The sequence below is a fragment of the Podarcis melisellensis genome (genome assembly GCF_964234715.1).
Source record: "Podarcis melisellensis genome assembly, chromosome: 3".
Taxonomy (NCBI): domain Eukaryota; kingdom Metazoa; phylum Chordata; class Lepidosauria; order Squamata; family Lacertidae; genus Podarcis; species Podarcis melisellensis.
The window spans coordinates 109,177,105-109,195,118 of NC_138530.1; the positions used below are offsets into that span (position 1 = coordinate 109,177,105).

At 43.6% G+C, this 18,014-nt stretch overlaps 1 protein-coding gene across 4 annotated transcripts in view; it reads left to right on the forward strand.

Annotated features, from left to right (window-relative positions):
• The window catches only part of LOC309367264 (uncharacterized protein), a 279,394-nt gene that overhangs the window by 167,733 nt on the left and 93,647 nt on the right, over nucleotides 1-18,014 (forward strand). The window contains exon 7 of one of the 4 annotated variants that reach the window (XR_014166962.1): nucleotides 9,063-9,122. The exons of the other annotated variants lie outside the window; for them this stretch is intronic. The gene's annotated coding sequence lies outside the window, so the exon portion shown is untranslated. Of the gene's footprint in view, nucleotides 1-9,062; nucleotides 9,123-18,014 lie in introns of those variants that run through there. 4 annotated transcript variants of the gene reach the window in all.

Genomic DNA, 18,014 nt, shown 5'->3' on the forward strand with positions numbered 1-18,014 from the left:
TCCTGTCTTCGATGCTGGTAGAGAGGGTTGGGCGATGTCTAACATGAATGCCAACCTGGAGGAGGCCAGCTTGTGTGATGGTAGCAGTGGACATAGTGGAGGAGAAGCAGACTTGGCATCAATAAAGACCCAACAAACCCTCAAAATGCTGTGACAAAAACATGGGTCCCGTTTGCAGAACCCAAAGCAATTCTTTTGCTAGCTAGAGCGGGAAATGCATAAGAAGGGTCTATTTGACTTCAACCACCACCCCTTCCTTCTAGCACTTAGTGATTAAACTGCAGTTGGTACAGGCTAAAAAACATGCAAGCCTTTCTTTATTAAGTCGCAATGGTAGCCTATTTTCACACACGCTTCCCCTTCCCCCCACCCAGAGCCATTAATGAGCGGCTAAAATGATCTCCTGCTTTCATTTTTAAGGGCCTAGCCAATAATGACCTCAAAAAGGCAGGTGACAGTGGTGCTTAATGAGATATGGGCGTTCTCAATGTAATCCCTCTGCTCCCAGTAGCCGTTAGGTCAACTAAACATTAACGTGCTGTGTTTATACAGTCTCTGACACTTCAAAAAACCAAAGGAGGATCACAGGCCTTGCATTAAAGCCAAAGGGGGAAAAGTTTGACACAAGGTTGTAATCATCTGTGTCTGAAGGGGGAAGAGCCTCCTCGCCTCTTGCGTCTCAGCAAGTTCGAACAAGACACGGTACCACTTTGTGCGAATTGGGTGCAAGGGAAGGTGCACAAATGCCATCCTTGTGGTTTAATTAAGGTCTCTCTCTCTGGTGAGGTTCTCGCCAATGCATTGTTATGCCTAGTGGGTTTTTTTGTGTGCTGAGGCAATGGCTGGCTCTCAAGGGGAGGGAGAGAGAAGAGTGTGGGAAGAGATGGGGCTTGTGTGGCAGCTGCTAAAGACAAATACCATCCTAGCTCATGGCTGCGTGTTCCAGCCCTGTTGGAAAATTACGTCTTAAATAACAGATCATGAAAGAGCAACCCTGACGAGGTCTGTAATTTAGTCTCGAGAGGAAATTCTCCATTCATCAAGCGTGTACCGGAGAACTAAATTAGGCCTCTTTCGAGCGAGACTTCATGGGTTAGTTTTGTGCTAAGGTTGCTTCTACCTTTCTGAGTCGATCTGGCCGCGGGATATTGGTTCCCCAAGTTCGGCACCAGTTCTCTGGTCTACCCCATGAGTGGGGTGGGGAGAGAAGAAATACCGTATTTTTTGCTCTATAAGACTCACTTTTTCCCTCCTAAAAAGTAAGGGGAAATGTGTGTGCATCTTATGGAGTGAATGCAAGCTGCGCAGCTATCCCAGAAGCCAGAACAGCAAGAGGGATTGCTGCTTTCACTGCGCAGCGATCCCTCTTGCTGTTCTGGCTTCTGAGATTCAGAATTTTTTTTCTTCTTGTTTTCCTCCTCCAAAAACTAGGTGCGTCTTGTGGTCTGGTGCTTCTTATAGAGCGAAAAATACGGTAGGTCTTCCCCAAGCCAGCTTCAGAGTTGTCAATTTTCATAAGCTGATTTTGCACATATTTGACATTCGGCGACATTCCTGCCCAGTGGATGTTGGGTAAGTTCTGTCCCTTCAGTAAGTCCTTGCAATCATGCCATTCCAAACCAGCTCTCTGGTATTCAAGAGAGTTATTTAATACAATATATGAAAGTAAATATATCTGTCTGCAGTGGCACAGAATTTATAATCTGACTGCAAATACAGCCCTGTGAAATTTATTACTGGAGTAATTCAGTTTGGTTGAAGATTTCTTCTAGCTTCGCATCATCCAAAGTGTCCTGCAAGTCTCCATGTAGTATCTGTTGAGCTATGAGTCTTGTGGGGACCTGCTCCCTGCCTTGCAGGAGCCAGTGTGGTGTTGTGGTTAAGAGCGGTAGACTCGTAATCTGGGGAACCGGGTTCGCGTCTCCGCTCCTCCACATGCAGCTGCTGGGTGACCTTGGGCCAGTCACACTTCTTTGAAGTCTCTCAGCCCCACTTACCTCACAGAGTGTTTGTTGTGGGGGAGGAAGGGAAAGGAGAATGTTAGCCGCTTTGAGACTCCTGAAGGGGAGTGAAAGGTGGGATATCAAATCCAAACTCTTCTTCTTCTTCCAGCTAGCCTGGGAAAGCAGGGCCCTGACTGATTCCAGCTACAAAAGCTGAGACAGCTGAACAGACTTTTGGGTTGGGATATTGTATAGTAGGTTTTGTTGCTGCTATTATTGCCCTAATTGCTTAAAATGTTTTAAACTGCTTTTGAACCTGGGTGTTTATAATTCGGAGTTCTGTTGTTTTTGAATTGCATTCTATTTTGTAACAAAAAAAACAACCAAAAAACCTTCCTGTAGCACCTTAGAGACCAGCTAAGTTTGTTATTGGTATGAGCTTTCTTGTGCATTTCGTATCTGAAGAAGTGTGCATGCACATGAAAGCTCATACCAATATCAAACTTAGCTGGTCTCCAAGGTGCTACTGGAAGGAATTTTTTTTAAATTTTGTTTCGACTACAGCAGACCAACGCAGCTACCTACCTGTAATTATATTTTGTGTTTTCATTTTGTATTTTTACGTTGTGAACTGCCCTGTGATCTCTGGATGAAGAGAAGTATACAAATTTAATCAACAGCAACAGTAATGTGCATCTGGATTTGGAGAGCACTTGCCAAAACATTAAACCAAGAAATCTCCAAAATATGAGGCTACGGTAGTTTCTATAAGTACAGCCTGTTGCAAAAGGAGACAGGTCAACCTCCTGCGCACTGTTCTTTTTTTTTTTTAAGGTAATATTTATTGAAGTTTTAAAGGTTACAAAAAGAGAAAAGAGAAAACATCAAATTAAGCTAAAACAATAATAATAAAAAAAATTATTTATATCCTGCCCTCCCCAGCCGAAGCCGGGCTCAGGGCGGCCAACAACAATAAAACAGTACAAAAGTACAGCACAAACAACACTCTAAAATCATTCATTATACAAGACAACACATCACAAAAAAGAAAGAAAAAACAGAAAAATAAAAACAAATAAAGAACAAATCGAACCTTCCCCTAACTTATCTTTCATTTGCTTGTTTCCTTGACGTCCCCACACCTCCCTTTTTTTGTATTCTAGTTCAGTTAGCTATTTCAGCAAATCCTTTCCATCTTTGTTTTTGTCCTATAATTTATCTTAATATAATGTAACTTTACATTCTCTCCTTTCACCAATTAACAATCTATTTTTACTTAATCCTTTATAACATTTCTGCTAAAACCACATAACTTCATTCCAACATCCTTCTAACATTCCTTAATTTTACAATGTTTCTGTAAATAAACTTTAAATTTCTTCCAATCTTCTTCCACCGACTCTTCTCCCTGGTCTCGGATTCTGCCAGTCATTTCCGCCAGTTCCATGTAGTCCATCACCTTCATCTGCCATTCTTCCTGGGTGGGTAGATCTTGTGTCTTCCCCTCCTGCCCACTGTTCTTGTCCCAAATTTGGACACACTAACTACATAAGAAATGTCTTGCTGGATCACACCAAAGCCCCATGTAGTCCAGTTGTCAGAATTTAGGCATCATGGTCAGTAGCCATGGATAGTCTTCTCTTTCATGAATTAGTCTAATCCACTTTTGGAGCCGTCAGGGAACTACCATCGAGAGGGGGAAAGGCACATGGATTACAGAGAGCCTCCAAAAATTGTTGGAAGCAGCACTTCCTCAGCAGAGGAAGGAAGCCACGCCTCTAGTGGGGAAGAGCTTGGAGGATGCAAGGCGGTGCCAGGATACCTTGCCTGAGCAAAGCGGGGGGGGGGGGAGGGAGGTCCCCCTTTACCCAAGCCTTCCTTTTTTTTTATAAAAAATTTTATTAAGATTTTTTACAGATACATATTTAACAAACAGAATAGGTTTCATAACATCCTTTCATTCTATTGTGGACTCCCTCACGTCTCCCGCTTCCACTTTCATCATTAAAAACGAATTTTTCCAAGCAAATTATCATCTTGTTTATGATCTTAAGTGCAGTAATTTAGGTTAAACTCAAGTAAAAAATTATGATTTAATGGTAGACAGTTGTTTCTGCTCTGGCTTCCTTGTTAGGATTCAACCAAATTACAGTACTTTTGTAAATAAATCTTAAATTTCTTCCAGTCTTCTTCAACCCTCTCCTCTCCCAGGTCACGGATTCTGCCAGTCATCTCAGCTAGTTGCATATAGTCCATCAGCTGCATCTGCCATTCTTCCAGTGTGGGTAAATCTTGGGTTTTCCAGCTCTTAGCAATAAGTATCCTTGCCGCCGTACCCAAGCCTTCCTTGTGCAGTAGGCTTTCATGCAGAGAGGGGAGGTATAGGCTGGGGATCAAGAAACTACTCTGCTGGGGAAAGTTTAAGGACCGCCCACTCTCAGATTCTGCTAGTGAGTGAGCAAGACATGGAATAGAGGCGTTCTGCATTGTAAAGGTTTTAGCACCAATAATAAAGCTTTTGAAAAGACCAGTGAGGCATCTTGCCTGATCGCTCTCGAGCAACCACACCGATAGGCATAACAGGAGCCTTCTAAGCTGGCGGCCATTGCAACATTTTGTGGGTATGAATTCCATAGTTTATGTGTTGTGTGAAGAACTGCTTCCTGGCCTCAGACATTCAGCTTCTTAGATGACCAAAGTATCTAGAAATATGTGTGAGGAAAGAAAACATCTGCATATACACTTTCTCCACACCAAATTGAGTTTTACTGTATACGCTTTTCTTAGGTCCCATTCAACTCACCCTTTTTCTAAACTAAAGAGCCTCACATGTTTCTTCATCTGATTTTATCTATAGAATTTGCTGTCTCCTCTTTGTAATAAAATAATCCAAAGGTGGAGCACAATGCCGATAAAGCACAATAAAATAATACAGTGAACCAATTAGCAATAAAACAGTAAACAGGCAAGACTGCAAGAGTAAATACAAACTTAAGGCCTTTCCTCATAATCCAGAGGCTGAGAGGGAGGAAGCATCAGAAGGAAAATGAATCGATATGTATAAATCAATATTAGTAACTTTGTATTGATGCAATTTTTATACGTAACTGTTTAATATTTTTGTTGTCGCTTCAGTTTTCTGTACACCGCTTAGATATTTTTAAAAAATATATTAAGCTGTATACAAATTAAACCATCAACATCATAGAGAGGTTTTGCTCCATCCCCTTGAACATTTTTGTTGCTCTTTTCTGAATCCTTTCAAACCCCTTTTTGAGGTGCAGCAACCAGAACAGAACACAACATTCAAAGTGCAGCCACACCAAAATTTGTGTAACAGTATTATGCGATTGCGGGTTTTATTTTCAGTCCTCTCCTTATTGATCCTTAACATGGATTTTGTATTTTCAAGCTGACATACACTGAGTCCACTTTTCAAGTGTGCTGCTTGTTGTGACTCCAAAATCTCTTTCCTCATCCATCACAGCCAGTTCAGACCCATATATTGTATATTGTTAAGTTAGGGTGGTTTTTTGTGCCAATGTGCATCACTTTACACTTGCTTACACTGAATTGCATTTGCCATTTTAATTCCCATTCACCCAGTTTGGAGAGAGCCTCATAACCCCTTTTTGTTTTCACCACCTACAACAATTTGGGGTCATCAGCAAACTCAGCCACCTCACTGGCCACTCCAGGCCATTTATTAACAAATTACCAAAAAAGCACTGGTCTTAATACCACATATCTTGCTACATTCCACTGTAGGAAATGTCCATTTGTTCCTACTGCCTCCTTCTTGTTCTTTAAGCAGTTTCTGATTCTCTTATTCCATGACGATGAAGCTTACTTAGGAGTCTCTAGTGAGGGATTTAACTGAAAGCTTTTTGAAAGTCTCAAGGTGGAGTCACCTTTTTCTACATGCTTGTTGACACTCTCAAAGAACTCTATAAGTCTAAACTTTAAAACCAAGCCCACCAGCTTGTCCATCTTGGTTCAGAGGCTTATGAACACTTATAACAGTGTCTCTCCTTAAAAGTCTCCAACAAACAGGTAAAGGGACCCCTGACCGTTAAGTCCAGTGGTGGACGACTCTGGGGTTGCGGCGCTCATCTCGCTTTACTGGCCGATGGAGCCTGCATACAGCTTCTAGGTCATGTGGCCAGCGTGACTAAGCCACTTCTGGCGAACCAGAGCAGCGCACGGAAATGCCGTTTACCTTCCCGCCGGAGTGGTACCTATTTATATACTTGCACTTTGACGTGCTTTCGAACTGCTAGGTTGGCAGGAGCAGGGACCAAGCAATGGGAGCTCACCCCATTGCGGGGATTTGAACCGCTGACCTTCTGATCGGCAAGCCCTAGGCTCATTGGATTAGACCACAGTGCCACCCGCGTCCAACAAATAGGTCTCTTTTAATTGCTATCATGTCTCCTGCAGTGTGTCTGGTTCTATCCATCCCCCAGTTGGACGTTCATACACTGTTTTATTTTTATCCCTTATGAATGTTCCTTAGCTCATATATATATATATATATATATATATATATATATATTTCCAGCCCTTATGATTTTAAGCACGAATAGGCTTGTTCCATTTTGATTCAAGTGAAGTGCAGCCATTTTGTACAGACCTCACTTGCCCCAAACCTGATTGCGTGTCGAGGTCCCCAAGCCACCCCCCAAATAACTCACAATGCACACTTATTTTTTGTTTAAGGTTTTTGGCATAATTTTGGCCACAACTTTATTTAAATACAAAACCGTGAGTGGTTGTTTAGGCATTAGTTAAGACTATCTGTCCCCCCGCCTGGGGACAGAACTGACTTCCGGGCACCACCGAAAGACAGTGCGGGGGAAAGCAAGTCAGGGAGAAATGGAGCTGAGTCACAGACCCTCAATTCTCATCCGCCTGCTCCCCGAAGGCTTGCCGGCCCTAGTCCCATTCCAGGGATTGGACGAAAAGATGGCAAGCCCCAGGATTCCTTTAACGGAATTCCCTTTCTGCAGCAACCATGGAGGTGCAAGCCCAGCCTATCCTAACCCCTCCTCCACCAATTTAAAACCAATGCCTAACCGCAACCTTACAAGTTGTGACGATTTGCTACGCAGTAGGCAAAAGCCAAATGGCCCAGCCAATCAGCCAAATGGACAAAATTCCTACCAAGCCCCTGCCCCAACGGCAGACGACCCCATGACAGGCATAGCAAGGTCAATGCAACAACCCCTTACTCAAGGGCGGGTGGGCGGGTGATCCGTTGCACACAGCAAAGAGAAAGCTCCAGGCTGCGTGCAGAGTATTTAAACATTTTACCCCTCCCACCAAAATTGCAACATAACTTTTACCCCAGCAACCCAGTGAACCAATCACTGCCCCAGGCCATCTTTAGAGACCCTGCCTGGTAACAGAGGGGTGGCTCAGCAGACCCCACCGCAACACGTGTTCTCCATGAAGGAGAACACGCTTAACTGAAAGCACTTGTTCTTTGTTAATCTTGCACAATGTTCCCTTTTATAAATAATCATTCTGAAGATTCTCTCTTAGCTTGTTCCTTCTTATCCTTGCGCAATGCTCCTTTATGTAAATGATCATCTTGAACTTGTGCATTTGGCTACTTTGTGTTTTAAATAGGAATCATCACTTAGCCATAGAAATCGCTTTGATGTACTGCATGAAAGGAAAAGAAAAGAAAATAGAGATGTGGTTCAAAACCTGAAAAAAGATCTTCTGTTAACACAGTGAAGTTTCTGGATGTCTGAAGCAACAGCCTCATCAGACGCCTCTCCCAATTTAGGGAAATAGCTAGTGACCATGGTGAATGATTGGTGTGTGCAAATGTACCTTTTAAAAAAGGCTGACATATTTAGGTGGGTGGGCTGACAGTTTCAGACAATATTTGGGTAACGAAATATGGGTAGCAGAGCAATGATCATGGTTAGGAAACTGGGTGATGTGAACACTGTACCAGTTACCTCTCACAAGTTTTAGTGACTGACGTTAGAACTTGGAGCATTCCCACCCGGCCAATCTAAATTTGTCATCCTACCCGAAAAGCAAAATAACAATTTGTTTTATAGTGACAGTGAAATTGTTGAAAACAAACCAGTGGAAGAACATTTCAGCCTCCCGAGGGCACTCTGTAGTTGACCTTAAGGTGGCCATTCTGGAACAAAGAAACTTCAAAGGATGAATACAAAATGAAACAGTTCATCAAGATGTTCCTTGTCATCACTTGTAGGTCAAATCGAGACAAAGGATTTTTTAAAAACATACTACAAGCATTAATTAGTTGACTAATGCCAGGATATCTATTATCATTGACTGTTTAGGTTCCCCACTGCAGGTGTTAACAATAATCTCAGCAATGGCTCCCATTCTGCTTGTTGTTGTTTAGTCATTTAGTCATGTCTGACTCTTCGTGACCCCATGGACCAGAACATGCCAGGCACTCCCATCTTCCATTGCCTCCTGCAGTTTGGTCAAACTCATGTTTGTATCTTTGAGAACACTATCCAACCATCTCGTCCTCTGTCGTCCCCTTCTCCTTGTGCCCTCCATCTTTCCCAGCATCAGGGTCATTTCCAGGGAGTCTTCTCTTCTTCTCATGAGGTGACCAAAGTCTTGGAGCCTCAGCTTCAGGATCTGTCCTTCCAGTGAGTACTCAGGGCTGATTTCCTTCAGAATGGATAGGTTTGATCTTCTTGCAGTCCATGGGACTCTCGAGAGTCTCCTCCAGCACCATAATTCAAAAGCATCAATTCTTTGGTGTTCATCCTTCTTTATGGTCCAGCTCTCACTTCCATCCCATTCTGCTATTGTAAAAGATTTGAGATATGCCTGTTTAGCTCATTTTAAATTTCTGATTATCACTCACTGTAATTTTTGCATCTCATTGCCATTCAACTCACACCTTACAGTTTTCTCCTTTGTATACCTGCCTTCCCTACTGATTTCACTTTGTGCATCTGACAGGTTGAACTCGCATCTACAAAAACCTATGCAATAATGCATTAGATAGTATTTAAGATGCCACAGGACCCTCTGATAGCTTGATTTGTTGCAAGAGATTTTCAGTTTTGTTATAATAAAATGTATATTCTGCCTTTCTCTACAAAGCAGACCTGGAATATCTTAGAACAACAGCAACAAATGAGCATCATAATTTAAAAAGGCAACAAAGAGCTAAATATTAAAAGAACACAGAGCAGAAAAAGAAATAGAACAAAAAATTCTAAAATATTTTTTTCTAAATATTTCATGTAAATTGCATAAAAGTTGTTTTTTGTTTATTAAGCAGCCAGTAAATATTTTTAAATGCCTGCAGAAATATCAGTGTCCTAAATGCCTACTTGAAAACTCAAAGGTATGTCCTATCCTCTGATATAATCCATACATTTATCCATAAAAGACAAGTTGAAAAAGAAAAGCTAGATTAGGTGAATGCAGAGGGACATTAAATAAATAGAAACACAGGAATTTACTGCGATGTGCTAAGGGCTTGTTTGGAGGCGGCTGGGAAACTATTAATGATCTATTAATGTGATCATTAAATTGAGAGGAATTCCATGTCTCTGTCTCCTCCCCCCTTTTTTCTCCTTTTTTTTGCAGTCTCGGAGTGTGTCCTCACTACTCACTTTTACATAATAGCTTTCACAGGCTTCTGAGCTGGGTGTTTCACCCTAACCCTCCCTCCAGCACATTACATGCCCATGGCAGTGTTAGGATCCTGACGTTTCTTAAGCCAAAGCTCCCCCACTATGGGGCGCAGGTGGTGCTGTGGTCTAAACCACTGAGCCCCTTGGGCTTGCCGATCATAAAGTTGGCGGTTTGAATCCCCACAACGGGTGAGCTCCCGTTGCTCGGTCCCAGCTCCTGCCAACCTAGCAGTTCAAAAGCATTCCATTGCAAGTAGATAAATAGGTACCACTCTGGTGGGAAGGTAAATGGCGTTTCCGTGTGCTGCTCTGGTTTCAGTGTTCTGTTGTGCCAGAAGCAGCTTAGTCATGCTGGCCACATGACCCGGAAAAACTGTCTGTGGACAAACACCGGCTCCCTTGGCCTGTAAAGCGAGATGAGCGCCGCAACCCCAGAGTCGTCTGCAACTGGACTTAACTGTCAGGGGTCCTTTCCCTTTTTACCTTTTTTACCCCCACTATGCTAGTTGGTGTAACATAACATATATAAAATCCCTTTCACAGATTTAGATGGGTTTCTTACAACTGGCTTTATGAAGCTGCATGAAGCAGTGCCACTGAAGGAAGCTCTTTGTTATAGATCTTGGGCTTTAAAATTTATAAAACACCTTTTGAAAACCATTCAAAGCTGCTGCAGTTCTTCCAGATGGGCCTTAGTATCACACATAGAGATGACACAACTGAGTCATTGCTAGCAAGGTGGCGGTTTTTTCTACCTTACTGGATTTTCCATGGAAAGGGTAGATCTGGATTAAAGGTGGGGGGGGGGAATGACAGGCAGCTGAGGGGCTGGGTAAGCTATCGGTACCTACAAGAAACAGCACCCACCTGTCTTGGCTGTTCCCCTGGGGCTTTCAGGTGTGTGTCCCACAACCTAGCCATTTAACATTTCAGAAGCCTGTGACAGTGCCCCTTTGGTGTCCGTGAGGGGGTTGGGGTTGAAATAATTTTAGTCTGAGTTTGCTTTAATGCTGATTTTTAGATGTGTTTTTGTTTTCGATTCCTAGGGTAGTGTTGTTAGTCCGCTTTATATCATTTTAACTCAGTTGGTAGCATGCCTTGCTTTTTTATAGTGGGAAATCTGTATGGGTTAGCAGTCCTGGAGACTGTGATCTTCTGGCCTCCCCCTAAAATAGTTAGCTTGTTTTTATTGCTAGGTTGCGGGGCTGATACTTGCCGTATCCCCACAAGTAAACAGTTCCGTATTCCGTGTGCCAAAGTGCAAGCCCCAACAATGTCAAATATAGGGATTAGTCCTAAGAATGTAAATACTTCACTTGGGAAGTGCAGTTCTTGGGAAATACTGTCATGAGCCTTTAAAGAGCCACAAGACTCTGTTATGTTATATGTTTCTTGGCACAATCAGCGTGTCTTTTCAGCACATACATGAGAAGTGGTTCAGTTCAACAGCAATGGGAAGCTGCTTGACTTAACTGTTACATGTTATGGCATATGCAGACTGCTGAAACTTTGCATCCAGGCTGGTTCTTGATGAGGATAGCATGAAAGGGGTCATCTGTTGGGCTGCATTCACACACACACACACACACACACACACACACACACTGGAGTAAACCAAATTTAATACGGTGACACTTCTAAGCAGGCATGCATAGGAGTGTGGTGTTGGTCATTGCTCAGGGTGTGTGTGTGGTTTACTTGTTTTTTTTAGATTCTGAACCCTCATCCGTATATTTTGCTGTGTTTCACCAGCTATCATCTTGTGGTTGTTTGAACTGTGTATATTTATATAAGTACATTAGTCATATGTTGCATATTCCTGATTTATTGTTCCTAATGATTCACTTCTTTCTTGGCTGAGCTGGATTAACTTAGCCATTTGTGCAGGACCAAAAGATCCCCATACATGCAGGCGCTAAAGCAGTCCTGTATGCTTTTCAGGACTTCCCCAAAGTCTCCCACCTTTGCAGGAGTGTGTGGCACAAGGTGAGTTGCCTGCTGCGTGCCATGAACTTCAGCATATTCTCTGTTGTTGGTATCCGTCTGACTCGAGAGAAAATGGAGTGCACCTCCAGGAGTGAAGGCAAACCACTGCATTAGCAGCAACAAAGTAACCTTCCATGGTCCATAAGCAGTGTGTATGGAGGTCCTGGGCTGCCCAGATCATAGAATCATAGAACTGTAGAGTTGGGAGGGACCCTGAGGATCATCTAGTCCAACCCCCTGCAGTGCAGGAATATGCAGCTTGTCCATACAGGGATCGAACCTGCAACCTTGGTGTTATCAGCACCATGGTCTAACCAACTGAGCTATCCAAGACCCTTCTCTCGGCCTCATTGATGTGGTCCAAAGGAAAGCAGAGCAATGTGCATCCGCTTAGCTGCAGGAGTCCTGCATGATATCCATTTGTAGCTCCAATGCTACATCATATGTTGTTTCAGAAGATGCCTCTGAGGTTTAAGGGCCATGGAGGCTATAGCAAACAAAGGCCAAATGCATGCATGGAAACTCCTAGTGTAGTTATTTGAATTCTCATCAATGTTTATATTCTCAAATTCAATCCTAAGTATTTTTTTAATGCTAAATATTTTCATAGGAGATACATTGGAAGCATTTGATGTAGCTCTTCAGGAAATAGATCTATGGTTGAAACTCCACTTTGGGCAGGCATATAGCACATCAGGGGACTGGCAGTGGCCAGGAACTAGGTCAGTGATTTACAAGTCAGGTGGAGAAGGGAGGGGAACACAGAAGGCCAAGTGTATAGGTGAAAATTCCAACCAGGTTTTGCCAGTCTTCAGCACAGTCAGGTGGGAATGGTGCAAGAGATGGTGTTGAGGAAGAGCTGGCGTTCCAAAAAGGGGAGAGAGCACAGAGTTCCGTGAAGAAAGCAGTAAATGTATAGTGGGAGAAGTCAACATAACTCTGAGATTTCTTTGAGGAGCACTAGACACATCAGAAATATGAGTGGACAAGTGGATGCTATGGGGTCGTTCAAGACTGCTCTAGAGAGTGGGGCAAGGAGGTCAGTAGAGTAAGGATGATCAGGGTAAAAGCAGAGATAGACAACTTGGAGAGAGGTAGGGAACAGATTTGTTGTTGTTGTTTAGTCATTTAGTCGTGTCCGACTCTTCGTGACCCCATGGACCAGAGCACGCCAGGCACTCCTGTCTTCCACTGCCTCCCACAGTTTGGTCAAACTCATGCTGGTAGCTTCGAGAACATTCATCCTCTGTCGTCCCCTTCTCCTTGTGCCCTCCATCTTTCCCAACATCAGGGTCTTTTCCAGGGAGTCTTCTCTTCTCATGAGGTGGTCAAAGTTTTGGAGCCTCAGCTTCAGGATCTGTCCTTCCAGTGAGCACTCAGGGCTGATTTCCTTCAGAATGGAGAGGTTTGATCTTCTTGCAGTCCACGGGACTCTCAAGAGTCTCCTCCAGCACCATAATTCAAAAGCATCAATTCTTTGGCGATCAGCCTTCTTTATGGTCCAGCTCTCACTTCCATACATCACTACTGGGAAAACTATAGCTTTAACTATACAGACCTTTGTTGGCAAGGTGATGTCAGGGAACAGATAGGGACCCAGAAAGAATGTTCAGGTTCTTTCCTGTATACTTTTGGACACATAACTGCTTGCTTGATTATTGAAAATGCAGGAAGTTTATTCTAGTGGTTGGTTGCTGGGTTGCTATTTGTTTATGGTATTAGTAATATTTGTGTCCTCAATCGCCACTCACCCAAATTATAAAATCTATGTTATTCTGAGCCAGTACATTGGAAGCATTTGATGTAGCTCTCCAGTCCTGAGCCTTCCTATTTATGTTGTCACATTCAGTTTTTAGAATGTCAGAATTTGGAACCAAGCTTCCAAACTCTTATTGAACTTGTTTTGTTGCACTGGTGTGCTGAGGTAACCAGTAACATTGGGTGTTTCCAGATGGGTGTTTATAGAAGGATCAATGCTCATTGAGCTTGCAGATTTTCCAGGGAGTCCACCCAATGTTGTCTGTGTCAAAATGCCAGCCCATGTTCCTCCACCACCATTTAATCCAGATTAATCCTGTTACCAATGATCCATTTTCAGTATCTCAGTGACACGTCTGCACATTAAACCACCCATCTTGAAACCACCCACTATGTCAGCACACCTGATAAATTTGATGGCAACTGTCTTCAGTCTTGTTGGAAATGAAGTACGTACAGTGCAGTTGGGTATAAAGCAATGAACTCAGTTTCTAATATAGCCACTAGGTGGCATTATCTTTTCTGTAGTTGGAGATTCCTGCTCAAGATGTGCTTCCCCAGTGACAATGGGCTCCTATATTTATTGATGCTCTCATGCATGTTTCATTGTCATATTTGGTCAGACCATCTTGCACATAACTGCCATGAGGTGCTATGCTACTGCAGGTACACAAATCTATTAAGGTTATGTCAATGTTTATATTGGCCAAATTTCTCTAAGGGCCTTTCCCCGTTATTTGTTTTAGCGGCATATGAGTGCTCCTGCAAGTTACCGTACTTGGATGTTACAGAGGGCTAAAAGTAAAGGTAAAGGACCTCTGACAGTTAAGTCCTGTCATACACGACTCTGGGGTTGAGGCACTCATCTCGCTTTACTGGCCAAGGGAGCCGACGTTTGTCTTCAGACAGTTTTTCCGGGTCATGTGGCCAGCATGACTAAGCCGCTTCTGGAGAAACCAGAGCAACGCACAGAAATGCCGTTTACCTTCCCACTGGAGTGGTACCTAATTATCTACTTGCACTTTGGCGTGCTTTCGAACTGCTAGGTTGGCAGGAGCTGGTACTGAGCAACGGGAGCTCCCCCCGTCGCAGGGATTCAAACTGCCTACCTTCCAATCGGCAAGCCCTAGGCTCAATGGTTTAGACCACAGCACCTCCCGCATCTCTTACAGAGTGCTAGGTGCCTTAAATAAAATGATTTGGGTACGATATTATGTGGGAAAGATTTTTGCTATTTCCTTTCACATTTCTAACCAATAACCACATTACTTGTCAGAAACACAATTCAGCTGAATTTCTGGATCGTCTTTGGTGTTCCAGTGCAGTTTTCTGTCAATTCCCATCCATATTCCTAGACATTAAATGATATTTACCTTCAGTGGCAATCAAATCCACTGTTGCAGTTAAATGAAGGTTAAGAGCTCAGTCCTTTTCTTTGTGGAAGAACTTGTGGGAAGGATAGGATTGTGTCCAAATGCCCATGCCTCAAGTGCAATGTGATTCATTGCTGAGTTGCTTCCAACAGCATTGCTGTCCTTTATGCGGGACATCAGCATGCAGCTATAACGTTTACCTTTTAAAGGTAAAGGTAAAGGGACCCCTGACCATTAGGTCCAGTCGTGACCGACTCTGGGGTTGCGGCGTTCATCTCGCTTTATTGGCCAAGGGAGCCGGTGTACAGCTTCTGGGTCATGTGGCCAGCATGACTAAGCCGCTTCTGGTGAACCAGAGCAGCGCACGGAAACACCGTTTACCTTCCCGCCGGAGCGGTACCTATTTATCTACTTGCACTTTGACGTGCTTTCATACTGCTAGGTTGGCAGGAGCAAGGACTGAGCAACAGGAGCTTACCTCGTCACGGGGATTCGAACCGCCAACCTTCTGATCGGCAAGTCCTAGGCTCTGTGGTTTAACCCACAGCACCACCCGTGTCCCGTTTACCTAACTGCAATTGTATGGGTGCAGCTGTGCAGTGTAATGTGCAGAAAAGAGCAGAGTGGCATCATGGGAGCAGTGAACTCGAGTCAGAATCCATGGTGCCAGAAAGGAGACCCTTCTTTGTTCACCTTAAAACTAAGTTTCAACAAAGAGCAGGTAAAATTACATGATCATAAAAAGCATAGATGCTAGAACCATGATCCTGAGGATCGCAAAACCTGCAACATCTGATTGCAGCATTTGCATCTGAACCCCCCCCACACACACACACATTTGCTTTCAAGCAGTGCTTTTTCTGGGGGTACGCAGGGGTTCGCATACCCCTAAACATTTTGTGAATCTAAGTTTGGCCTCATTGAGGGGCAGTATTTCAATATATGAGTAGGAAAATGAGAGTACCCCTAAACTTTTAAAGCACTGCTTTCAAGTACACCAAATATTTTGCGACCGGGTGATTGTTTCTGTTGTTGTTGTTTGCAACACAGCAAGCTTGCTTGCCAGCTATGGTTCAGACCAGGGATGGAGAACCGGGGACCCTTCAGATGACGTTGCTGGACTCCACCTCTTATCATTTCGAGCCAGCATAGCCAAAGGTCAGGGATGATGGGAGTTGTAGTCCATCCAGAAGATCACAGCTTGCCATCTCCTGGTTTAGAAGGAGACAGGCCTCTGAGAATGGATTAAATGTTATCAGCAATGTCAATGAGCATGGTGATTAGTCCCTTACATGTGTAATTGCTAAGCAAGTTGTCTGGATATGATGTAGCTGGTGGAAAAGATGTTGCAAAGAATTGCTTGTTGTCTCTCTGTCACCGCTGGATTTGCAGCTTGTTTAATAGCACCATGTTGGTGCGGGGCTGCTGGCAGCGTAAGTGTAGGGTACACTCATAGCAGCTTTCACGGCTGATACCAGTAGATGTACACTGACAGCCATCATGGTTAGGCTTTTGGGTGGGACTAAGATGGTCCAGAGAATCACCATAAGCCAGGAGTAGAGAACATTTGACCCTCCAGATCAGGCACCCCCAAACTCGGCCCTCCAGATGTTTTGGGACTACAGTTCCCATCATCCCTGACCACTGGTCCTGTTAGCTAGGGATGATGGAAGTTGTAGTCCCAAAACATCTGGAGGGCTGAGTTGCCTATGCCTGCTGTATAGGGAGTTTGGGGGTGCCTGCTCCAGATGTTGTTGAACTCCAATTCCCATTACCCCTGGTCATTGGCCATGCTTGCTGGGGCTGATGGGCATTGTCTCTCAGCAACATCTGGAGGGCCCAACATTGGCCACACCTGCCTTAAGCCATGTGGAAGCTGCTTTGAGCTCCTTGGCAGATGAGGAGCCTATAAACATAACAAATAACATTGACAGCCTGCACGGATTGTTTGACATTCAAGTGTACCCAGATGAAGTAAATTTGGTGTTAATTTTGTCAGAAGGTACCCAAGTTTCAATGTATTGGCTCAGAAAATATGCCAGACTCCCCAGACCCCAAGGTACTGTTTAACTTGCCTCATCTTTGTTGACCCAGGAGAAAGACATGAATATGAGTTTTGTGTATAGCAAGCATTTGATGGTGTCTGTGTAAGGCTAAACAGAATTACTCCTGTCTTGTTAATGTCTGTAATGTTAATCCTTAATTAGTTCTTATAGAATATCACCAGGGTATGGTGGGTTGGTGTGTTTTTTTTTTTAATGTTCTAGGCCAACTATGCTTAATATACAGACAAAGGTCTTTTCAGAGAAAATACAGTATATATCCAGATGTGAAGCGGTCTCTTGGGTAAATCCCAGAGCTACAAAACAGCAGCCTCCTATAGAATATATATTTTATTATTATAATAATAAAAATTCTCTGTGGTTCTGAATGGGTGCATTGTATGTAACTGCAAGTAGTGTACTTGATTTGAGTGAGACCCTCCAAAATTGTGATATAACCATTAAAGAAGTTGATTAAAAAAAACCCACACATTTCGGTACACACATACAGCTACTGTCCACGGAAAACACATCTGGGCCACATTATCCTGTCAAAGCAAAATTCATATAAACTTGACTTTTCTGTTAATCTCAATATCAGAGACTCACGATTCAGTTGGGGAAATATGGCTCAGATCCAAAGAACCATGTGCAAGTCCCTGCTTGCAAAACTGCGTTTTCCTGCCCCTTCCCCCAAAAGACACTCGTAAGGGTTTTTTTTGGGGGGGGGGTGATCCTCCAGAACAGCACCTGCACCTGGAGTAGGTAGGGTGGAGATCTGCAGAAATGGATGGGGCTGCCTCCTGTTGCCACCACACACCCCAGATACAAGGGGAAATGCCTTCTGCCTGCACAAAGGGCGTTTTGGATCAAAGCTGATGTTTAATTCCTGAACTTGGCTTTCGGAGGACGCTAGCTTTCGTTTTAACTTGCATGGTGATGGTCACATCTAATACTACAACCAGATGGAGGGGGCAGAGAGGAGAATTCATGCGGAGGGCTAGAGAGTGATCTCGCAGCCATCCCCACGCCATGGTTTTGTCATTAAAAACTGAAGAGTGCTAGAGTCACTTCCCCAGACAATCCCCAGTGGTTTCTGTGTTGCCTCCTAATCTGTCTTTCACATCAAGACCTGCATTTGCATTTCAGTTTTTGCCTTCCTAAGAAAGAATCTCTTTGCACCACCAACATTAATTATGACAAATCAGTTTCTTTTTAAATTGCGGCAGCGTTTTCGGAGGGAAGGTGACTGTGAGA